The following is a 25,605-nucleotide window of genomic DNA, read 5'->3' as shown; positions in this document are numbered from 1 at the left end:
AGAGGGAGAGAGAGAGGGAGAGAGGGAGAGGGAGAGAGAGAGGGAGAGGTTCATAATGGGCTCCTGCTCAGTCACGCATGGAGAAATGTAGAAGTGCCACCTGTGCGCTGGAGATCCAGAGCATTCAGTCAAAAGTCAAAGGTCTGGAGCCCACTACAGAGACCCACAAGCATCCATATCAAGAAGATAAAAAAGTTAGAGTCTACAAGAAACCAAACGGAGACTTCCTCCTTCTTTCCCTTTTTATTCCACCCAGGCTCTGGTACCATTGGCTGGTGCTACCCACGCCCAGGGTGGGCCTTTCCTCTTCAGTGAGTCTGTCATCAGACACACCCAGAACTGTGCTGAACCTGAGCATAGTTGGGTGTTTCTTATGAAAGCTGACATCACAATAAACATCAAGAAATGACCTGAAGTACATGGGCAAGTGTGTGTAAGTTGCATGCAGATATTCTGCCATTTCATGTATACAAGAGATTTGCATATCTATGCATTTAGTATCTTCAGGGGTATTAGAACCAATTCTCTGTGGATGGTGAAGGATGTATATAACAAATATAAAGTTTAAAGAATGAAAGCCTCATTTTTATAATGTGTAAACTGGAGATGGAAGGTAAAAGTAATATAGTAGGATAAAAAAAGACAATCATTTTTTAGATAAACACATAGATTTTCATAGCACATGTAATATTCACAGTGGACATCACAACTTCAAAGGTGTTTTGATTTGCTGTATTCTGTTTTTGTAATTTCTAAATGATTATATTTAATGCAGGAAATCCTGACAAAGACAGCAACACAGAGCAAAAGCTACTCTTCATCCTGGCCTTACCAAGATGTAATGTAGCTATCCATTTTTATCTGAATTCTATGACATTATACAGAATACTGTTTAATAAAAAAATTCAATAAAAATATGCAGCCATTTCTCATATCAAACATTATAATTTATTAAAACTTTTATAATCAATAAAGGCTATCCTATATTTAAGATAATTTTAAAATTTCTCATATAAAATGGCTAATTTAGTTACAATGTCATGTTTAACATTTATTTTAATAAGTGCTAAATTCATTTGAAAATCTAGATTTAAAAAATATCATATCCTATACAAATATCATTAACTTTTTATCCACAAACCAGGATTTTCAGAGCACATCATCAAAACTTTGAGTTTATCTATAGTGTTGTTACTGGAAATTTTATCCCAAGCCCTGAGTACCCATTTATATGCTATTAAGACATTTAATATTTTTTAATATCACAATGTAATCACTTACATGTTGTTTTTAAAGTCAGGCTTGTAAAAGCAATATCTAAAAAATCCAACATTTGGTATTGTGTGGCCAAAACTTCCAGAAATATTACTAATAGATGCGAATTTTCTACGGTCCCAGTTTGCACTGTTTCAATCATGTTGACTCTACTAGTCAGTCTAAAGCTGTTCACATAAGACTAACTTTGACAAAGGTATTTTGGCATAATGTCTACACCTTATTCTTTAAAATACTACTCAAGACAAAGAAATTAAGAAACAACCCTTAGAAAAGATTGATTTTAAACTAATTCATTTTTTCTTAAGAATCCATTTTGGGGAAAAGGAATTTATCTTTCATTTGAGCACATAGGTTACAGGAAAGCACTGGTAACGTCATATGAAACAGGAATTAGAATTTTTTTTTGTTGTGCTTAAAGCCTAAAAGCTCTTTTTACTCTATAATTTGATGATTAGATGTTTTTTAAAAAAAAGATTGAATCTGAAAGTGATTTTATATCCTAATCTAATGTTTTGATTTTTGTAAGTGGAGAAGTAGTTGGGACTAAGAAGACACGTGGCCCTCTCAAACTCTACTGACATTTCCAGAGTTCAGATAGGCAGGGCTCTGTGTGGGTAATTTATTAGTCTGTATTCTGTATATATATATATATATATATATATATATATATATATTCATTTTATGTATTTGGTACAGGGTTCCACTGTGCAGCTCAGACTTGTAGTGATCCTCCTGTTTTCAGCCTCCTCAGCACTGGGTTACAGGTGTGCACCACCACGCCCAGTGTCAGTGGCTGGCTCAGCACCCCCAGGGCTGGGGCTGATGCATCATGTGGGACCAGGAATCAAATGTTGCTCTATATTCAGTATCTTACTAAAGTGTAAAGTTATGTATAGAGCCCCTTTATCCTAAACTTGCTCTGGAAATTGAGATGCTGGAAGTTTTATACAAACTCTATTTCAGGATAATTTCTCAAGTTTTTCATACGAAATCCAACAATAGTTATTTTTTTATAGAATGGGGATGATTTTTTCTGTCTTTTCTCTTAAAAACTGTGTTCTTTATTATGCTCCTGGATGATATTGGGCAAGTATGATGAGGGTATTAAACTATTGAAATCTTCAGAGTTCTACGGCAGTTTAACTTAGCCTGTCTTGACACACAGAAAATCTTCACATTTAAGATCTTTTATTTTTTAAGATCCTCTACTTAAGTGGAGTAGACATAGTAATAAAGCATTTCAATTATATTTAAATCAACTCTAATATAAAATGTGCTTATAGATAGTCAGAAGACTAAGAATAGAATTTTGTGAAGTTGATAAGACATTAGCCTGGGCCCGGAGTTGGAATCTTTTCTCCACTATCTTTAAATGTATCTAAATAATTAAATAAGCTTCACTTTCCATATTATATGGGATATAGTACTATTCACTTCATAGAGTGATTGCAATAATTGGACAGTTTGCATAAGTGCTTGGTTGAAAGTAGATGCTATTATTACTTCCTAAGTGTGTACATGGTATAGAATGGGTAACATTGGCCCAAAACTAGTTCATTTAAATGACCAGAGTTCTGAAAGTTGGTTCCATAAACAAGCATTTCAGCTAGAAGCATAGGTGACTGTGTTAGTGAGGAGAGGTTAGAAGAGGACAAAAATGAACAGCAAGGAGTGAAACTAGAAAACTGGACATGAACAGAAGGAAAATGCACCTACCTAGGATTGCTGGGGAGTAGGGCTCCCTGATGGCCGTGGTAAGCCTAAGTTTTATAATTAAATTAACATTTAGAAAATATTATGGAAAAATTATTGAAACTGCAGAATAAAAGACAGATTAGCAGGAAACACAAGATGTAAAATAAATCTCTGAGAAGATGTGGGTAACATTTCTCAGCTAAGAAGGGTCAGGATTGAAACCATGGATGTGTGTGTGACTTCACAAGACAGCTTTTTGATGTCAGTGTTGACAGTGGAAGTCAGGTGTTACAAAGGTCCCAATGGCCAGAGGGAGCAAAGTGCTACGGAGAGAATAAAAAGGACAGGGTGAAGTAAGGTAGGAACCAAGAAACTCAGCTCTGACAGATGCCGGCATGTGGAGAATGTGAGCAGGGGAGGGTCGACACAGTGCATGTGGCGGAGGTGCGAGGTAAGACGCTTCTGTCAGTGTTTCTGAAGCTGGGGAATCCCGAGGCTTCTGTTGAGTCATGGGGAGGATTTGGGCAGATTGGGAGGAGTTAAAGGCAGCCGGCAGGGAATAGATGAGAGAAGGTCATGAGGGTGGGGAAAAGGGTGAGCCCAGATTACAGTTCCCAGAAATTTGACTTTATGCAGTAGGAAAAGATGGGCTTACGAAGTAAACTTGTTGGTTTTTATTCTAAAATGGAAAAGACTTGGACATCTTGCTGCTATGAGTATCTCTTAGACCCAAACAAACAAAGCTCCTGTCCCATGCACCTCCAAAGGGCCCCGCTTGTCTGTTGGACCCGTTAGCTGCCAAATCAGGGAATCTACAGTCAAAAGGCGCTGCATGCCTGTGGGTGCTCCAGCTCCAGTGGGCTCTGCTCTTCAGAATCTACACAGAAGTTACACAGGAGTTCTTCCAGTATTACTTCTTCCTGATAGGTTCTTGAAAGTTTTTCTAATGTCCTTTATTTGACTTGCAAAAAAATAAAATAAAAAATTATTTATTTTTAAGTATTTGGGGATCTTGCAGAGTTTTACTTATTTATTTACTTATTTATTTATTTTTTGCGGAACCGGGGATTGAACTCAGGCCCTTGCACTTGCCAGAGAAGCGCTTATTCCACTGAGTCATCTCCCCGGCCCCAAGTTTTCTATTTCAGAACAAAAGAGTCTTATTCTTTTAATTTTGATCAGAATTTTTTATATCAATACTTATGAATTGATAGAGGCTTTTTTATGTATAGGCTACACAGTTTGACTTCGTAAATTTCTCCTGAAAAGAATGTATATTCTGATGTTGACTGGAGTGTTTCATACATATTTCTATTTACATTTATACTTAGTTTGCTTTAGCTGTTCCAGAGTTAACTAATACTTTACTAAAGTAAATAATTACTTTTTGATTATTTGTTCTTTGTGTTTCAAACATTTTCTACAATTGTATTCTCAGGCTTACTAATCTTTATTCTTTTATTCTGTGATGTCTGATCTACTAATAACCTTGGTCAATGTGACATCTTAATTGTATCATTTGAAGTTTTCATCTCCATAAATTAGGTTTAGGTCTGTAAAAAAATCGTTCTTGTCTTTCTAAACTTATGACATGCTAAGAAACAATTTATTGATCTCTTCACATTGTAACATACTTGTTAGTTCTGGTTCAATTTTTGTTATATTAATTACTCCCTTGTGCTTGGTATCTTTGCTTACATTGTTGTATTTTGAAAAATTCTTATTCTTTTTTTTGTTGCCGGCTCAGCCTACCCTGGGCAAGTGGCAGGTGTGGCATGTGGCGCCGGGTATCAAACTGCGGTCTCTGCCATATTTGCTTAAACCTGCCCAAGGAGGCACTTTAGACCACTGTGTTATCTCTCTGGCCCATATCTTGTTTTTTTTTTTTTTTTCTTTAATTTTTAAAGAACACAAAATAGTAAAACAAAAGCAATAGAAGTGATACAAAATTTCATTAAACAAAGCATGTTTTGTGATCTTGGATTACATGGATAGAACGGCGTACATTGTGGATTTACCTTTTCCTGGGCTAGATACATATTGCTTTTGTAACTATATGGAACTTAATTCCAGGATATATTAAGCCACTGTGAACAGTCTGGCACTTTTTGGCTCTCCTTTTATGATTAGTCCACTGGAGCCAGAGTACAGTTAATTTTTCCCATCACTGATGTGCAGTATTCCTCTGCATCCCAACTACGTAGCTGTGAGCCAGCGCTCTGTATCTGCCTGGGGGAAAGTCGTCCTTCCGGAGTCGGTGTAGCGGAGCGCTTCGGTGACGTCTTCCCCCTGGCTTGGGAGCTCCCTTACATACATGTGTTGGTGTTTCTCTGCCCAACGTTTGCAGGATCCTTTACGGGAAGTCAGGGGTCGCCTCCGCGCACGCTGTCCTCTGACGCTCTGAGCGCTCGCGCCCACGCTTGCTGCATCCTTAGCATTCCCTTCTCCGTGCAGAGAGCCTGTTGGGCTGCTCTTGGACCTCGCCTTCCGGGGCGAGGTTGCAGGGCTCTCCCGATGTAGTGGCTACGGACTTCCTCTTGCACGGGTCTCCGCTATTTGTGTACTGGTTCCAACATCTTTAAATTCATTTTTTAAATACCTTTGGTCTCTGTTTTTAAAGAGTGCTAGCTACTTCAGGTGGTAGAGTAAATTTGGTCTTTCTTGGGGGGATCAAAAAGGGTCTGATTTTATTTCTAACTCTTAAAATATTACACATAGACCTTACATGCACTTTTGCCGTGGGTCAAGATAAGTGAAAAGGGTTTGGGAAAATGTGAGAAAGTATTGTGAAGCTATGAGGAAGGAAAGAGTGATGTTGGTGTTAAAGTCTAAAGGAGGAGGGATTATTTAAACATTTTGTAGACAGGAGATTAAATAGAGAATATTCAAGGAATGTGGTAAAGTTTGTAACACATGCTGTAAATATATAAAGATATCAATTGTTGACATGTAAGAGGCTTTCTGAAAGACAAAATAATTGCCTCATATGGTTTTAAATTTATGGCTGTATTAATTTTTACAGTTATACAGACTATCATTTTTCAGTAGTTTCAATATAGAACAGAGCGGTAGGTGGGTTAAAGTTGTATATATCTTCTATGAAGAAAATAAAAGAGATTTTAGGCTGGATATGGAAGAAATTAGAAGTAAACGAATTTTGGAATAAATGAATAGTGAACCTTTATTTAGCACCTACCGTATGCCAAGTCTATGATGCGTCAATTGTTCACATTGTCTTATTTAATCTTCATAATAAAGTATTGAATTGCTATGAGTAGTGATTAAAAGTTAAACACAATTCCATGATCCTGGATGAGGAAATCGAGGCTGTACCCAAGTTTACACTGCAAGGGCATGACTGATCCAGGGCGTGGATCTAAGCAGCCTGGGTTGAGAGCCCACACACTTCACCACTGACTATACCATCAATTAATTTAAAATAGAAGATGGGGTGCTGTAATGCCAACGCTTGGGAAGCTGAAAACAGGAGGATCACCATGAGCCCGATCTGTGTAGTGAAACCTGATAGACACTGTACTAAATACATTAAAACAAGAATAATTTAAAATAGAAATGGACTAAAATACACAAGTGGCCTGGAATGGTGCAGCTTTGATCGAAGAACAGGATATTGTTACAGTTGTCAGACACAGGGTAGCCTCCAGTGACACTGGCACTAAGGTGGCTGGCTGCTAGGTGAGTACACTTAGAGTTGAGATCATTTGAAAACTTTTAGGTAGCTTTTTTGGTAAATCATATTTGTAGATGTTAAGCTCAGCCAGGAACCTGAATGAATTAAAAGGAGAGGGTAGGTTAGTGAAATTTTATTTTTGTCTTTTTTTGTCCTTTGAGATGGCTTTCTGTAATCTTTTGAAAAACTAAAAAAGTTGAAGAATCCTAATATCAGACACCTCATTTTAATAGAAAAGAAAATTTCTCAGGTTGATCTAATAATGGATGTACCTGCTCTTCTGATGCAGCTTACTCTTGAAGTAATCCTGTATTTCTTAAGGGAAGGGCTTGACATCCCTGGAACTCAATCCCTGGTAGAGACTCTTTGGCTCCTGCAGTCTGGATTTGTACCAGTGACAGAAATTCCAGTAGTTTTCAAGGATAGGGTGGCCTGAAGTTTTGACTGTAATAGAGGAGTTCACTGGCCTGACCATATTCTGAAAGGTCAAAGCCCGTGGAATCTCCATTTCTTAGCTGTTTATTCAGGATTTATGTGGTAATATCTTGGAACACCAGTTACCTAATGCCACTTTAAATCAGAAAAACACTATTATTAGTTTAATACCATACTCTTTTGAGGGGACTTATTATTGACCTCAATTCTCTGATGAAGAATGGACGGTGGAGCAAATTTCAATTTAACAAAGAAAAGCATCATCAATTCTATATTGTACCCATTAGGTACATTATGTGAAAATCAGGCCAGAAGTTAGCACATTTTGACAATATTCCATGTCATTTGGTTTTGACTAAACAGTGTGAGTTTTCTGCCCTGTAGTAAGTTTCCTCTATAAGAAATGGAAGGAAAATTCATATAAGTTGAATCAGACCTTTTGAAGCATATTCTAAGTAGATGTGCAAAGGTCAGATAGGTTTTAGGATCGTTTATACTTAGTATCAGAAACTAAGAATTTTTCTTGCCATTTTTTTCTAGGTGTATTTGCATTAGCCTTCAATTTATTCTGAGTAGGTGAGTTCACTTAACTATAGGATGGATGCCACTAGCAATCGGAGCTTCTTCAGTCATCTTCAGAAGTCAGTTCCCAAAAATCTCCTGGAAGAGTAGAGAAGGTAGCTCACATGTTCCCCATGTCTTTCAAATGATCAGTCACGTCCTAAGGACTGGCGAGGGAAATAAGACTGCCTTCAGGAAATCAGGTCCACCTCTAGATACGTCTGGGGGCAATTCCGAAGTCTTCATCTTCCTGAGACATAAGGTTTGCATGACAGAATGAAAGACACTTTAAAATGAGTTATTAATTTTTGCAGTTCTGGGGATGCAACCTATGGATAACATGAGCATGCTATGCCAGTACTGTCACTACAAGATGTACCTTTGGCACGCAAGATAGTAATTGATTTGGAAGGAGGAGGGTGGGGAAAGAGAAGAGAACCTTGAAAGATAAAGAACACTGGAGGCTACTGAGTTTACAGTCTACTCTAGTTGAAGAGAAAAGAACTTTTCAGGTTTTCATATGTGTGCATATGTGTATATGTGTATATATAGCCGCGTGTCTTGTGGCAATATTAGGCCATTCTTCCTGAAGGTACGATTACAGAAACTGGAATACAGTTAAAACCAGTATTTGGAAAGTGACCAAAGGCAGTCAAAGACAAGAAGAAATTAATACAGTAATGCTGCACTACTATATCAAATAGAAAGCACATTTTGGTGACTTTTGTTTAAAACTTTAGTCTAAATTTCTCAATTTTAGGATAAAGCCATCACCGGATAGCTAAGAAAAACTTCTAGAGTGACAAACACTGCAAATAAACTGAAATGCAAAATTATGAGTATAAAATTAGTCTAAATGCCTAGATGACCAACTTTCCCACGTGACCCCAGGAATGCCAGGGCAGAAAATAAGGAGAAGGAAGAGGTAGGTCTGCTCATGGAAAACTATAGTTCTGGTGACTTTGCTGCACCCTCGGTTGGGTGTGTTCTCTGGTCTGCTCACAGCTTGAGTGGCAGAAAACAGAAGCAGATTAGGTTGTTTTGGCAAAGGGCAGATTTATGAGATAGAAGAGCAACTGGAAATTACTAGGGGCTCAGAGGCAAGAAACCATCAAACGAGTGAGCCTCAAAACTTGAGCACAAACTCAGCTAAATTCCTTGGCAGACTCTTCAACGAAACAGGCATGGAGGAGACCACCAGGGGGCCAGGCTAAAATGTAATTTAAAGCCAAGAAAACTTGGCAGTGGTATCAACCTCTCCACAGCAGGGGAGAGAAAAATTTCAGTGTGAGTCTAGACAAGTTAGAGGCTTACTAGTACCCAAATCCAATAATTTAAGCAAAAGAAAAGATATTTCAGAGTCCAGAAAACATATTCTTTGTTATGGACTGTTTCTGTCATTCACTCCAGATTCATATATTGAAACACTAACCTTTAATGTGGCTACATTGTCAATAGTTAAATCCTGATGTTCAGAATCCACAGGTTATTTCCATTTTTTTTTTTTTTTTTTCCTCAAATGTATTTGCTTTAACCTTTGGTCTGTGCTCACTGAGGGTCAGTTTTGGACTGAACCGTGGAAAAGGTTTTTAACTTCTCTAACTAGCTGTAGTTAAGTGAAGTCATAAAGGGGTAGGACTGACCTGATAGGATTGTTGTCCTCATAAGGAGAGACTCAGAGAGTTAGTTTTTAACCTCTCCACCCACATTTGAGGACATAATTAGAAAGGGCCCTCTGCTAAGGAGGAAGAGAGCCCTCGCCAGACATTTAGTCAACAATAACATGATCTTTGAGTTCTAGCCACCAGAACTGAGAAAATAAATCTCTATTACGTAAAGCACTCAATCTATGGCATTTTTTATGACAGCCTAAGAAAACTATTGATTGTAAGTTTGCAGTTAAAACCTTCTCTAGCCATAGTACAAAGTGGAAAGCACGACACATATACAGGGAGGAATCAATACAGACCGATCACAAGTGGGACAGAATGTCCAGTTAGCACGGATTTGAAGCGCTGCCTTCAAAGAAGCACTTCTCTGTATTCAGTGAGTTAAAGGAGAATATATTCAAGGACAGAAGGGGAATATGCTATCATTGAGTGAATGTAGAAGGAACTTAGTGGAGAAGTGGAAGCTAAAACATAACCAAATAGAACTTCCAAGGTTGAAAATTATGGTGACTGACCCTAAAGATTTCCTAGATTGCTTGGTTCAGAGGCAGACCGGAGATGACCCAATAATGAATCATTTAACTTAGAGATAGTTTAACAGAAACCAACCGATCTGAGGAGCATAAATAGGCTAGATTGAGGAAAACGTGAAAGTTAATAGAGATTAATAGAAAATATCACGTTGTTCAATGCATGTTTAGTTGGAAGAAGGAATAAAAGAAAGAAAAAAGGGACCAAAAATATAACCAAAGGTAGCAGAATGTTTATAAAATTTCAGAATAAGAATTAATGTACAGATAGATTCAAATCATCATTAGCCACTAATTAGACATAGAAAGAAAAGATGTACTTACACATATCATAGTTAAAATATTAGAAATCAAAGATATAATGGAATATTGCAAATAGCAACAGAACACATTTATGTAGAGAAGCGTATGATATGATTATAAACTGACTTTTAATCAGAAATAATGGAGACCAGGAAACAATAGAACAACATTCTCAAAATGCTGAGAGAAAAACAACAGCAACAAAAGATCAACCAATATTTCTATAGTCAGGCAAACTCTTTCACATACATGAAGTATTTCAGTAAAAGCATTTGAGAGGAATTATTTTTTGCACCACAAAAAAGCCATTCTTATTAAAAAATAATGAAAAGAATAAATCAAGAGGACTAGATATTTTAGTAATTATAAATATACAAATAAATACCAGTATTTTTCTAATTGCTTTAAAAATTATGTCTGTGCGAAGCTGAATTTATAAAACTGTATTGTCAGCCCGACTGTTCTCTATGGCAAGGTTAACAGAAAGGACAGGGTGAAGAACTTCAACTGCACTGTTACAAGGTACCCATGTTACAGCAAAATAATGTGAAGGCTTACATAGGCTGAAACACTTTATTATTTATTTAAGGGTTTACAGGGTGTTCAGGGTCTCACTCCTAGATCAGACTCGGGTTTACAGGGTGTTCAGGGTCTCACTCCTAGATCAGACTCGTAGTGATCCACCTGTTTACAGCCTCCCAAGAGCTGGGATTACAGGCGCGCACCACCACGCCCAGTCTCAACTGCCATCTCAGCGCGCCCCGGGGGGGCGGGGGGAGGCCAGCATGGCTGAAATAGTTTAGACAGTAGCCTTTTAATCTTAGAATAACCCCTTAAAATGTAAAGGAATGTAGCTAGTATAAGAAAGAAAAGCAGCACTGCATGGTAAAAAGTGTTCAATGCCCAGAAGAACAAACAGAGGAACAGAATTCAAGTGGGACAGAGGAATGCAGAACAGCAGAATGGCAGGCGAAGGTCCAGCCTTTGGATTACTACATCCAGTATGAATGTACCAGATCCAATAGAGGTCGCTGCACTAGACCACGAAGCAGGGATCATCCGTCTTAAGTAGAGGAGATTCATTAAAGTATGTGTGTTGGAAATAAAAGCAGAGAGAAAGCATCAAAGGCACGCAGTAAACATTTGAAAGTCAGAATAACTATATTAACATCTGACAAAATACAATTAGCATCACATTATTACCAGAAACAAAAGCAAATGTAACGATAAAAAGTCAACGTAACAGGATGGCATAAAAGTCATAAATATGAATTCAGCTCATAAAGACTGTTGAAGAAAGACTTAGAACTTCATAGAATTATGGATAAGTAAACAATGTATTCAGAAATTAAATTTTTCCTTTGTAAATGGCAACATAGCTTTGTAGAAATTCAGTGAAGTATAGAAAAATTCAAAAATACCATCAGATAATATGACTTTGTTAAATATTTATAATACTCTAACCAACATGAGAATGATCTTTTTTCTAGGAGTACATAGGACAGTTTGAAAATTAAGCTATATTCTGGGCAAGATAATGCTTTTTTTTTTTTTTTTTTTTTGAGGCAGGGTCTTGCTATATAGCTCAGGTTAGCCTTGTCTCATTATGAGCCCCAGAGTGGCCTTGAACTTATGCTGATCCTCCTGCCTCCACCTCCCAAGTGCAAGGATTACAGGCCATGTGTCTTTTTTTTTTTTTTTTTTTTTTTTTTTGGTTTTAAATACTATTAATATACCTACAATGATTAAAGTGACAGAAGGAGTAGGCTGTGGTCACAGTGAAAATAATTTAGGAATCTCTAACAAAGATATCTAAGAAATCCCCATGTACTCTCTTGGAAGTTACTTCAAAGACTTTTAATTTATCCTAAGAGTTACGAAAAAAAATTAAAATATATTAGATCAAAATTTGTGGGATGTACCTGAAGCAGTGTTTATGTAAAATGTGTTTTATGTGGTATTTATGGAAATTTGTAACATTAAATACTTCTCTTGCAAAAGTAGAAAGATTATCTAAGTTTCTAGTTTAAGAGCCTAGAGAAAATAGCAAATTATACTCAACATAATTAGTAAAGAAATAATGTGAGAGTAGAAATTAGTTAAATGAAAATAGAAAATTGAATGAAACAGAAATTCATCAAGCCAAAAATGGATTCCTTAAAAAGCTCAAAATATCGATGAATATTTACCTTGACTGATTCAACAAAAGTTGGAAAACAAAAATAATATCAATCATTAAAAATACAGTATCAGTATGACTATATTTAAAGCTGAGATTATTATGAAAAACTCAAGCTGAAAATTTCCAAATCCAGGGACAAAACCCTCAAAAGACAAAATTTCAAAACGAAAGAAAAATCCTAAGTGAAAATATCAGTTAAAAGCAGATTATTGAAATTGGCAATTTGAGATGCTGCCTGTACTGAGAATGTAGTTTAGCATGAAGCCCTTTCTCAGCATGTAAGAGGGCCTTGGTTGAACTCACAGTAGTACAGTAAAAATATAAATAAACAAACTCTTCCATCAAGGAACTCTAGAAATATATGTCTTTTCAGATAGGTTTTATTCACTATATAAGGAATAAATAATAACCGTTCTGTATAGATTCCTTCTGGAAACAGTCACTGATCTGCTAGAGGGAGAATGGATTGTAGTGGGGAAAGGCTGAAGCTGGCTGACCACTTAGGGCTAGTCAGAACAGTCCAATTGGTAGCCACTGCATGAGTATCGCTGAAGCAGTAGAACTGATGAGTAGGTTTTAACTGAGAATGCATTTTGGAGCTAAAGCTGATAGTACTTACTGTGTTTCAATAGGTGTGGGCTATGAGACAACAACCAAGATGGCTTTCAGTCTTTGACGTAAGCAATTAAGTAGATAAAAGATCTATTATACTATCCAAGAGGGAAAACTGCAGAGAAATATATTTGAGAACCATTTCTTTTTTGTATGTGTTGAACTAGAGATTCTTTGAGCTAACCAAGTGAAATGTCCAGGTAGAAATTTGATGGAGAAATGGTACTGTCTTCATTAGACAGGGTCAACCTGAAAATATGACTATATGTTTACAAGTCTACATGTTGAATTAACACACACACAGAATTTATGAAGAAACTAGTTGAGATTTTCTAGTCCAGGATGGCAGGGTGAGGGGTAATTGAATGGACAGACGATTAAAATATTTTTTAGAGTACTTTTGAGCATCCACAATGTGATAAAAAATGGTGACTATTTCAAATAAAAACATTACAACATGCCAGTTGTCTCCATTAATCCTCCTGAGAATACTTTCCTGGATTCGAATGCACTTACCCCATTCTTATCGCACTTTGCTGAAGCAGTTATACATGTCTTCTCTCATGAATGTCTTCATCTGTGCTGTTGTTGCTTCCTCAATGTCCCAAACTTATTGAAGACTTATCTTTCATGTTCGTTTTAACTGCTGGGGAGACCCACAGATTTCGTGGTGCCAAATTTAGTGAATGAGGTGTATGAGGACACAGGACACTCTCATGTTTTTACAAGTCTGTCTGTTGCCGTTTCGATCTATAATGTGCCCCCAGCCCCATTCCCATGTGCGCAGAAGGTAACTGGATTGTGGGCAGCTGTACTCACCAGCTAAACTCAGTTCATCATGAGCTCTGCTCATCCATTGATTCAATAGATGGATGGGGTTGGTTGGAGGCCGCTCACTTGAGCATGATGTGGAGTGTCCTTTTCAGAGGCGGCTCCTTCTCATTCTTCTTTCTTATCACCATGGTGTGAGCACCTTGGCTCCCACCGCAGCCCTCTGCAGTCCTGTTGCAGCCTTCAGACCAGCCAACCATGCCCTGAGACCGTGAGCTGAAATAAATCTCTTTCCCTTTAGGCTGCGGGTGTGGAGGGTGGTGTCCCAGCCAGGGGGCCTGCCTTTCCACTGATGTCTTTGGTGGCAGCCCTCGCTGCTCATGTTAATTGCATCTCATGGAGATACTTACAGAAATGACTTCCGGAACTGCTTTGTAAAGTGGCACAAACTGTGTCAAGCGTGTGGGAAGAGAGGGCTACTTTTTGGAGGGCATATGCAGGACAAGATATTGTACTAGAATTTTTTAATTTTTCATTTTTTAATTAATTTTATTGAGAAACAAATAGCACTGGGAAAGTTTCAAAACAGGTTAGTATGACAGTTACGATAATTAATACATTGTATATTGTTGTCTTCATAGTGGTTATCCATAGTACAAGATGCAGACATGACATCCTGTTCAAACACTGTTAGTAAAATCTTACTTCTCATTGAACCAAGAGAAAGTAGCTGTATATCTTTCCTATTTTGTATATACAGATACAAAATGATTGTAATTTTTTTCTAATTTAAGCTTTTATCATATTTTTTATCACTGTTTGTACATGAACAGGAGAAGAAACCAAAGGAAGTGTTCTGTATCATGTCCATACTCTTTATTTCTCTGTAACTCCTTCGAAATTGTCACACTCAGAAAGTCATCCCTGACACACCTATTGACTCGACACAGTGTCTCACTCTTCATTTGGACTCAGTAGTGGTCCCTCTGTGCCTTTCCTGCAGCGCCAGGCTAAATCATTCCTCTTCTGGGTCTCATATGCGTTTGCCCTTTCAGGAGGGCCCCTTCGCTTTAAGAGCACTCCTTCCCCGCACAGAGGCTCAGTCCCGTTTAAGTGCTGTCGTGTATCAATCCGAGAGGCCTCCTGCCTTCCCTGGCCGGCCAAAGAGCCAGTCTCCAGGTTCAGCTGTTCTCTTGTATAATTTCATTTCCTATAAAATTTCATTGCTTGTATAATTTCATTTTCCCCATTTCACTACTTACGAGTATTTGATTTCTGATCATTTTCTGCTTTCCATATTCCTTTATCACTATTACGCGTTGGCATATTCTGTGATTTTCCCTAGTCACTTTTCATTCGTTGTTCTCACTTAGGATTTTGTCTCTTTAGTTCTGTGTCACCGAACTTCAGAACAGCGTACTGTCCGCATCTGACACACTCTAGGTGACTGGCAAAGGCGCATTGGATCAGTGAGGTAGGCCATTTGGCTTGGTTACATTAGAGGGCTCATTGTAGTTTGTAATTTTCAATAGGCCTTCATCTATCTTCTTTCTCCCTTCTTCAAAGCTGAACTTTCTTGGTGTTTCCTTAATTCATCATTTTTTAAACTAAATACATTTTCATTAACATATATAAACAGAAATTGAACTGCCATTTCACTAGCTTTAGAATTTCACTAACTCTTTAAATTGTATTCCTTTTGTTGTAGTTTTTGGTCACCACTTATGTTCACTATTTTTTCAGCCTACACATGTATTTAAGGCCAACAGCTTCCTTTGTGTGTGCCATTTCCTCAAGCTAACATATTTTCCCTCATTCCTCTTGTGACTAAGCTTATGGAGAAAAGCCTCAACATTTGACCTTCATGTCAAGCTTGAGCACGGGCCGTGGTATGTGCCAAGCTTTGCATTCTAAGGTTACCAGTAATTCCTAGTTACTAAGCCCAGTGCTTTCTCTCAGTTCTCATCCTCTTTAACCACTCTGCAGCAGCTAATACTGTTGTTTATCTTTTCCTTTTGATAACTCTTTGTCTGTGCACTTCTTTGACATCACATTTTGATTTTTCATCCACATCTCCAGACACTCAAGCACAATTCTCGGGCAGCAACTCAGGTTCCTCTTTTTACCCACATGGAAAAGTGTTCTTTAGGAGTCTTTTTTTTTTTTCCTCCTTTTTTTTTTTTTCCAGTTGCAACTTCCTGTAGTGTCCTGGTTTTAATAATTAACAAATTTTGCTGATTTATAAGCCCAAAGTTTGCCTTTTGTGCAGAGCGCCAGATCTTTATTTCCACTGGCTTTTGGACCGCTCAACCTGAAGACCTTGCCATAACCTCAAAGTCAGTATTTCTGAAGTGAAACCCATCATCGCTCTCCCCAAACATCTGCTTCTCACTATGTACTGGTGCCCCTCTACCTAGACTTGGGAGAGTTGGTGTTTTCTTTGATCTTGAGCTTTCCTTCATCTCCATACTAAACTGTTTGTTATGTTCTAGTCCTTCTAGCTGTTTAGCGTCCATCATTACGCTTGTCTGCTTCTCTGCGTGCCTTTTGCTGCGACTGCGCTCTAGCTACTCTCGCTTCTGGAATGATTCGGTCTGCACTTCTTCAGCTCCTTTCGGGGCGCCAGGCCTTCTCTGCCGTCCATAGTGCATTCTGCTCCTGGATTAGCGTTCCTCAGGTGCAGCTGTAACACTGTCACTACAAGCCCTGACAGCAGCAAAATTTTACGTGCATTAGGTCCTCATATAAATTCTATCTAACAGATGCTCTCAATATCTCCATTTTGTACAAAAGAAAACTGAAAAAGTAAACATTAAATCTAACATATTATGATTTTAGCCAGCACAGTTTTGGGGAACACAGTTTTTCATAAAACCTGAAAAGGCTGCACAGTGTCTTTAAAAGTGAGTACCTTTGAATTTGATACCAAGCACGGTTTTAATTGAAAAGAATTCTATCTCTTTCTAAATAATAATATAGTTTGAACTTTTTCACATACCTATAAAATATACACAAATCTTTTGAAATAAAAATGTCACTTTTTACAATTTAACATGTTGCATACCATGTTTTAGAATCTACTCTGCAAAGCAAACTTAAAATTTTTACACTGCTATGAAAATTTCCTGTTATTCTAATTTGTTATTTATGCAATTACAAATTAAATATATACCTTTCTTTTCTACTATTCTTAGCAGTAAAAGTAATTGGGTAAATTATAAATGATAACTATAGCCCTTCATTCCCCTTAAATTACTAATTCTGGCTTTTGCACTTTGGTTCATGTTATCTACTTATTTTTAATACCCTACTATCTGAACTGGTGAATATGCCCAAATGGTAACATTTTTTTTCTACTTAAGAAGATTCAACTCAGTTATATGTTCCTGTGGTTTGGCATATTTCTATACTCTAACTCAGTGCTTTCAAATGAAACTTTTCTTTTTTTATTGGGGGGGATTCTGCAGGGTGTTCAGGTCTCACTACTAGATTGGACTCGAGTGATCCACCCATTTACAGCCTCCCAAGAGCTGGGATTATAGGTGTGCATCACCATACCCGGTCTCACTTGCCATCTCAGTGCACCTTGGGGACGGTCCCAGCATGGCAGGCCCAAGGATCGAACCTCTGGTCCCTGCACTTGCTTGCAGGCACTTTAATCTGCTGAGCTATTTGGATGGCCCCTAATGAAGCTTTCACAGTGAAGCCACTTAGCTGTTACTAAGCCACTTAGCTTAGTAGTTAGTGCTGGCCACCTGTGGCTACTGAGTACCTACAGTTGGATGATGAGGCCGAAGAAGAAGTAAAGTTTTACTTTAATTTAATTTTTATTTTGATTGAACTTTAAATAGTCATAGGTGACTAATGGGTTTTGTAATGGACAATATAACTCCAAATTGTCAAATCAGTACAGTACATTAAATTAATTTATTTAAGATTTATATTAAGGTAGCATACAACCAGTTTTTTTTTATTGTTTACAGTTTCCTGGAGGGAAGGGTATTCATTTTATAATTTTTATATATATTCTAATACACCTAGTAGATATTTTAGTGTCTAGAAGTACAAAAAAACTGGACAATCATCAGATAACTTCAAATTTTTTAAGTGGTATAAAAGCTTCTGCAAAATTTAATATTATTACTGTAACAAAGCTAAATTAAATGTTAATTATAAACAACTTGTGCTCCTCTTTGAAACTAACTATATGATCCTTTAAAAAAAAACAATAGTTATTTCATCATTTAATTTACATTTTTCCTGGCACTGTTAGAAATTTTTAAAAATCCTTTTATTTGTTTTGTATGGCTAACAGTCTCAACCCTGAAATCTCCTGACCATGACACCCAAGTTTCAATCCAGCTCTGTCAGCTATCCCACAGCACGTTAGCCCAGATTCGTGATGGTTTTAATCAGCCTTGTGCACGTGGACAGCTCCCCATGTGGCTCAGACTCAGGCGACACTCGTCTCTTTCTAGTGCAACTGCTTGTTTCGTGGTTGGCTAGTTTTAGAATACATTCCTTATCAAAAAAAAAAAAAAAAAAAAAAAAAAAGATTTTGTCAGCTTTTCGTATGGTTAATTGAAGTGAATGATACACTCCACATTTATCTAAGTGCAGAATGGAAAATGAGGATATATTTTCTACATGCATTTTCTGTTTCAGAGGAGGTCACATTCTTTTTTTAATTTTTTTTTTATGAATTTAGGGCAGGGTCTACAGGACATACAGGGTCTCACTATGTAGGTCATTCTCGTAGTGATTCTCCTGTTTTCAGCCTCCCAGGCGCTGGGATTGCAGGCGCTTGCCACCACGCCCAGTCTGAGTCACCCTCTCAGCGTGCCCCCCCCAGGGGGGGCAGCACAGCATGCTGGGATTGATCCCAGCCGCTCTGCTCTGCCTATGCCGGTGCTGTAGTCCACTGAGCTATCTGGCCCTGAGGAGGTCACTTTTTGAGGTCTTTTTAATACCTCTGGATAATTAACAGTAGTGATAATTTTGCTTCATAGCGTAGTGTCTTTAAAGGTTTTTTAGATTCGCAAATAAACATTTCTTTTTGTAAGGATTGAATTATTTAGATCTTCTTTAAGTCTACTCTCTACACATTCCCTTTCAGTCCTGTAAATTTATATGAGTTGGAAAATACAAGAGTGTGTGAGAAGTCCACCTCAGCTTAAAGAAAACAGCACAAAGGCTTGCATTTGAGATGACTTAATTGCTGTCCCTCGATTTGCACCAGCAGTCCCTGGATTGTTAGGCTGATAGTAGTAACGATTAGTAGGTTGGGAGTGTATGTGTATTAACATTTCCTCAGTGCTTATTTGTGCTTGTGATGAGTCAATCATTTTTCATTTTCCAGATTTAAACTTTTAGTAAACTGCAGTTATTTAGCTACTATTAATTATATAGGCAAGTGCTTGCAATTTTGGAGCTAAAAGAATGCAATCAAGACTGAGGAGATAGCTCGGCCATCTAAACACTGCAGGGCAAGCACAAGGACCTGGCGGTGCCGGCCCCACACTGTGCCAGCCACCAAAACCCAGCATGGAGGACGCACACCTGTAATCCCAGCACTCGGGAGGCTGAGACTGGAGGATCACTACAAGTCTGAGCTGCATAGCGAGACCCCGCACCAAATAAATAGATAAATAAATAAATAAATAAATAAATTTTAAAGAACTTTAAAAAAGAATGCAATTCAAAAGGATATTGATTATGTCAATAAATATTACTGATTTATAAAAATGATTTTGATTTGTAAATAAGTGATCATAAAGAGATTTTGTTACAAAGGTCCAAACTACATATTAGTACTTTATTAACTGTTACACTTTACTTTCATATTGTTTGTTACAATGATTAGGGACAGTAGCATTTTAGAATCTAGTTATGTAAATAACAGTGTTTAGAAACTTTATGGCAGTGTGTGGTGGCATAAACTGTAACCCCAGCAATGGGGGAGGCTGACCTAGGAGGAGTGGAAATTCAAGTTCAACCGAGGCAATTTAGCACATTACGAGACCCCATCTTTAAAAAAGGATAAAACAAAGGGGCTGGTGATGTAGCCCTTGTAAAGGTCATTTCCCAGTATTTGTAAAATGATCACAAGAACAGTCATATTTCTAATACTACTATTGAGAAATTAAGGCAATTGAAGTGTACTTTTATTGGCTTGTAATACCTCATATTAAAAAGAAATAAAATGTTTACTATATTTAAAACATGAAGAAGAATTAAGCCAAGAAGGGAACATAATACATATAAAGGTGGAAGGAAAATAATAAGTAACAGGATTATATTAAGAAAGAAAATGAATCCTTTAGACATATACTCAAATGTTAAAGTTTTTAAGATTCAAGAATCTACAGATTTTGTTCCTTTCACAAGTTTAACTTCTAAAAATTATATATTCCTGATAGGGTTTAATTTAAGATATGAAACATACCAGAAATTTTCACTAAAATATCAGAAAATTGGGGATTGAAATGTCTTCTATAGATTTATAAATAGTGTCAGTAAGTTGTCAGCTAGTTTCTCCACCTAAGAGGTTGCCTCACATCCTCACTTGTCTCCAGTGGACACAAAGCTCCCGAAACAGGGAACAAGCACCTCCATGGCTCCACGTTTCTGCCAAGTTAGCACTTTGGTCAGGCCACGGTCCTGAATTTAATTTATGTATTTGGTACAAGGTCTCACTACTCAGCTCAGAACCATAGTGATCCTCCTGTTTTCAGGCTCCACATGCTGAGATTACCGGCCTGGGGCACCATGCCTGATTGTGGTGGTTGGCATGGCACACTTGGGTGCTGGGCCAGCACAGCATATGGTACCGGGGCTTGAACCTGGGCCCTTGCACTTGCCAGGCAGGCACTTAGATTGCTGAGCTAGCTCCCTAACCCCACAGTCCTGAATTTAGAGAGTGGTAGAAGCTTTGTTTATTAAGGCTACCTTTCTTAAATATGCCTAATCAGGACATCTTTTCTTGTTTGTAAATGAAGACTTGAGGCTTCTTAAAGGGAAGGGGGCATCCTCTTCAGATCTATATGGAGACAAGTTGAATGAATCTGAATGGTACTGGGCATTGCCTGTGGCAGTCAGAGGTGTGAGACCCTGAAGTAAAAGTTCCCATGGAAAGGGAGTATGTGGGCTACTTCTTTATGTAGACCCTGAAGGACTAATTGTAATTGTCATTGTTGGGGCAGGTCATGATGCAGCCTGGGGCTGAGGTCTCACTTAGCCTTGGTAGCTAGGGAGGAAGCAGTTGCTGAATGCAACTGATTCTGAAGTGATCATTATTTTCTTTTGCAAAATGGTAGGGGACCACATGATGGTGGCAGTGGGAGGGGGAGGGGAAAGGGAAGTGACATAAGATGTGCTATGTACATGTGCCAATGGCCCGCAAGGAGTGCAGTTACTTGGTACTGCAAACACGTCCTAATTCAAACAAAAACACTGAAAAGGTAACCACTCATTCTGATTGATGGCTTGTCTTTGTTTCTCTCACCTGCTTGTTCACCCATTTTCTGTCAGTTGAGATTTTCCCTCCATCCCTCTCATGCAAGTGCTTTGTGGAAAGAGACCTAATGTTCTCAGTCAGTCACTCCGCAGCATACAGCAATTGTACTGCACACAGGTGTGGAATGTAGCTCCAGTTACCTTCATAGGTGAGATGGAGCATGACATAACCAGTGGTGAGGAACTGAACAGTCTGTGACAGAGAGACACACAAGGCTATAGCACTGCTAGGAGCCTAACAGGTGCTCTCTAGTGTTATGATCCTTCTGAATGTGAGATATATATAGATATATATAGATATGTAATATCACGTACCTCCATTCAGGAACATAATTCCATAATTCACTCCATCATTCTGGGGAAGATGGCTATGGCTGAGTTTGTCACCCAATGCAGAGTTCATGAGTGAAAGCAAAATGTTGCCAAATGGTGCTATTTGGGAACTGAACTGCTCACTGACAGAAGCATTTGTGAACCAATGTATTCCAGTACAAAAATCTCAACACAGTTCTGAGTTTTCTTATGAAACATCTTAATATTTGGCCCCTGTTTCTTTTGCACCATGTGGCAGGTGCTTCTAACAGGTTCTTAGATCATCTGTTTACAAAATAGTACCGGGTAGCTGAGAGCCTGTAGTTGGTTGAGAGTCGTGCCTTGGGCCAGCTGTGAAGATATGACAAAGGAGGCAGACACAGAAGTCATTAATCATGGACTTTTAAGCTCTGATCTATGATCAAATTAGTCTCATATTTAAACTAGTAGACTTTAGTGCTGACTTGGCTCATTTGTGCACCATGCATGCAACATTTTCTGTGCATTATTATTCAGATATGTTTCTGTTTTATGTTAGAGTGAGCTGTCTGAATGGGAGTCTTGGACTAGATCTAAAATCCAGTTGCTGACCTCACTCTCACATTTTGTAGCTCAGCATTGCTTACTTGCAATAGTTTATTCTGTAAGCCACAAGTCAGTCTTAAATTTCTCACTTTTCCTAGTCTTTGTTCTTCCATGACCTGTTCTTCATGTTTATCTTCATCTTTGCAGTTGCCGTAGGACACTAAAGACAAAGTTTTTGTTAATATTCTTTGGAGTCACCTTTTAATTTTCAGACTCATATAGTATTAATTTTGATTTATTGACATAGAAGAAAAAGAAAAGATAAATGTCAGACAATGATATGGGCTTTGGAGTGGGGAAGATGGTGTGTCAATGCTAAAATCCATCATTAGGGTTGGGTTAATAGCCTGCTCATCTAAATGCCTCCCTGGAAAGCATAAGAACCAGTTTTGATCCTTGGTACCATTTTCCGAGCCAGCCCTGGAATCTCTGGGCATGAGGTTGCCAGCCCCAAAACTGGGTGTGGTGGTGCATGCTTGTAATCCCAGTGCTAGGGAGGCTGAGCCAGGGGGATCACTACGAGTCTGAGATGCATAGTGAGATCCAGTACCAAATAAATAAGATTTAAAAAAAAATTAGTATAAAAATCCCTCACTAATTATTTGTAACATTTTAGGCAAATTATTATGTAAGGTTAGAATTTTTGTCCTCATAGTAGTTACAGTGCATATTTCATATATATATATATATATACATATATATATATGTATATATATATATATTATATATTATATTCCAGTACAATGCACACTCAGATCTTCATTATTTATTGTTCCCTTACCAGACAGACACTCCTGAGATTATCCTTCTGTTACTCCTCAGAATATGGCCTAAGTGACAGTACTTGTGTCTGTTTAATCGTAAACTAGATCGTAGAGATTTTGAACAGCCCTGGAATCCTGTTTCTCTGACTCTACATACCTTCTTCTGATACTGTAGATACTGACATAGAACATAGGAAAAAAATCCTTTCAATTGATTTTTGTGTGATAGCTGAATCATTCATACGTTTAAAAAATTTACTTGGCCAAGAAGTATTTGCTAGAATAACCACTCTGTTTAGGAATACTATGGAGTATAAGATAGGCAAAGTTGTGTTCCTATGAGAATTTTTTCTAGTGGCTTGAGATAGACAACAAACCAGGAAACACTGAAAAAATAGAAATTATGAAAAAGTATAAGACAGTAACAGTATATTCAAGTGTAAGTGGAAGCATAAAAATGGTCATTTTAATTGAGTGATTGGGAGATTTCCTCCCTCCCTCCCTCCCTCCTTCCCGCCCCCCCTCCTTCCCTCTCTCCCTCCCTCTCTTCTTTCCTTTCTTTGTCCCCAAGCCCCATTTTTCTTGAGGCTTAAAATAAGTTTTTCCATTTGAAGAGATGACTTCAGAGCAGCAAAGTAGCAAGTGCAAACTGCTCTGATGTTGACAAGTTTGCGCGGCTGTGGACGCCAGAGGAGTCCAGCTTCTCTGCTGCATGGCAAGTATAATGGGGGAAGCACAGTGACATATTACAGGAAGAAATAACATTACAGTAATAAAGTTTCTTCCAAGAATCAACAGGAAGTCATGTAAACATTTCATTCACTTATGATTACACTTACATTTTAAAAATGAGTTCATTTTTGTGAGAAAAGAATAGAACTAAGGAGAGAAAGACTGTAGTTGTTCAGTTTAGAAAGCTGATGCCTAAAATATGATGGAGGCAATAGAAATAGAAGCAGACAGACAGAAACAGCCAGGAGATATCACTACAATGACATAGAGATTCAATGAAGAGAACGAGGGAAAGGGAGGAATGAAGTGGAAGTCACAAGGAAGTTAGCAGATAGTGCGCCCTTTTCGAGTAAAAAGTATTGTAAAGTGTTTCCAGGGCAAGAAATCAGATGTGCTTTTTGAAATGAGATACATAGGAAAAGCATAACTCAGGCCACCCTGGTTGAAGAAACTAGGCATCTAGCCCTGGAAAGAGGTGCTAGGTGGAGACAGAGGTCTAATGTGGCTTAGAGATGTGACATACTGCTAAATCATCTTAGGGAACAGCAGAATATAAAAGGAAAAAGTCGTTCCTGGCCTTAATCTAATGCAGTCCAACTGTTTTACAGGAATAGCTGACAAAAGAACTGCAGAGGGCAAACTAGTTTGGCAGGATGAAACCCAGGAGTGTGTAGTGCCAGAGAAGCCAGGAGAGGAGAAGGCTCCAAGAAGAAGGATGAACCCATCTTAAATTTGCTGAACCACTGAGTAAAAGTAGAACAAAAATATTCCATTGAATTTTGGATATGCATAGCTCTTTAGTAAGCTCAAAAGAAGAAATAGAAATCATGTTGGGCAGCTGGAAATCAGACTAAAAGTTAAATAATTAAAATAAAAAGAACTAGAGATGGTCACAGTAAATCCATTACAGTTTTATTCTGTTCTTTTAAAAAATTATCTGAAAATGAGCATAGACCTGGAAGAGAACATGGCATCAAACTTTTCATTGTTTTTGTAGACATAGATAAAATTAAACTTGTTTGTTGATGCGAAAAAATTTCAAAAAGAGAAAAATTGTTAAAACAAGCAAGAGAAATATTAAGAGGAAAGAATCAAGTTTACTGGGTGATGTTTTGCTTTACATTTGGAGTGGTTAGAATGAGGGAATATTTTTCAAGGCTTTTATGTTTTTAATAAAGTATAAAAGTGTTAGGAATGAAAGAAGGAAATACACTGTTGACTTGTTTGAGGATACAAGAAAAGGCACAAAATATAAGCTGGAGAGAAGGAAAATGAATTTGAGTTTGGAGATGTAAAACTGAGATTAATATGTAGAACTCAATTTGGATTGAAACTGATGATAGTGAACTGAGACATGACTATCCATTTGCGACAAGTTTTTATATTAATAGTTAATTGCATCATAGAAATTATGAAAGCAGATAATTTGAGTAAAACAGATTTGAGGTTTGACCAGCCAAAGATGACCAGAGAAAATGTAAGAATTGAGACCAGTTTCAAGAAGTGACTGTACCTGTAGGGATGAAACATATATTCTAAACAGCAGTAGGAGGGTGGGTGTGCGTAGCAAGTGGGGGCAGAATGGAATAACTTGACCAACACTAAAGGGTGGGGCTGATCATAGAGATTAGGTACTGCAGTGTGAGCACAGTCCTAAGTGAGATGGAGGAAAAATACCGTCAGTGAGTGGAACGATAAGATGCAGAATTTTAATGTAGCATATTACGTGGTGACAAAGTCCAGGATTTGACTAAATAGATGGCTGCAACAAGGAGAAAGAAAGGTCCTGATGTAGAGGGTGGTCAAGAAGCTGAGAGGCCAGTTGTTAGGAAAGCAATTCATGTAGTTACTGATGCCAGCGACAAAGCAGTAAGCGCTGAGGCATTGGGAGGTCTCAGACCGAAACTCACTGAAACAGGAGGAAACGAAGAGCAGACAACAAAACAACAACAACAACAACAACAACTCA

The 25,605-nt window shown here is 37.9% G+C and overlaps 1 protein-coding gene across 2 annotated transcripts in view; it reads left to right on the top strand.

Moving 5' to 3' along the window:
• LOC101578265 overlaps positions 1-25,605 on the top strand; it is a 148,721-nt gene that overhangs the window by 28,978 nt on the left and 94,138 nt on the right. The window contains exon 1 of one of the 2 annotated variants that reach the window (XM_023719223.1): positions 3,298-3,424. The exons of the other annotated variant lie outside the window; for it this stretch is intronic. The gene's annotated coding sequence lies outside the window, so the exon portion shown is untranslated. Of the gene's footprint in view, positions 1-3,297; positions 3,425-25,605 lie in introns of those variants that run through there. 2 annotated transcript variants of the gene reach the window in all.

The sequence above is a fragment of the Octodon degus genome, unplaced genomic scaffold, assembly GCF_000260255.1.
Source record: "Octodon degus isolate 3935 unplaced genomic scaffold, OctDeg1.0 scaffold00066, whole genome shotgun sequence".
NCBI lineage: Eukaryota > Metazoa > Chordata > Mammalia > Rodentia > Octodontidae > Octodon > Octodon degus.
Note: the sequence above shows the minus strand (reverse complement) of the source record. Positions and strands in the feature narration are given on the sequence as shown.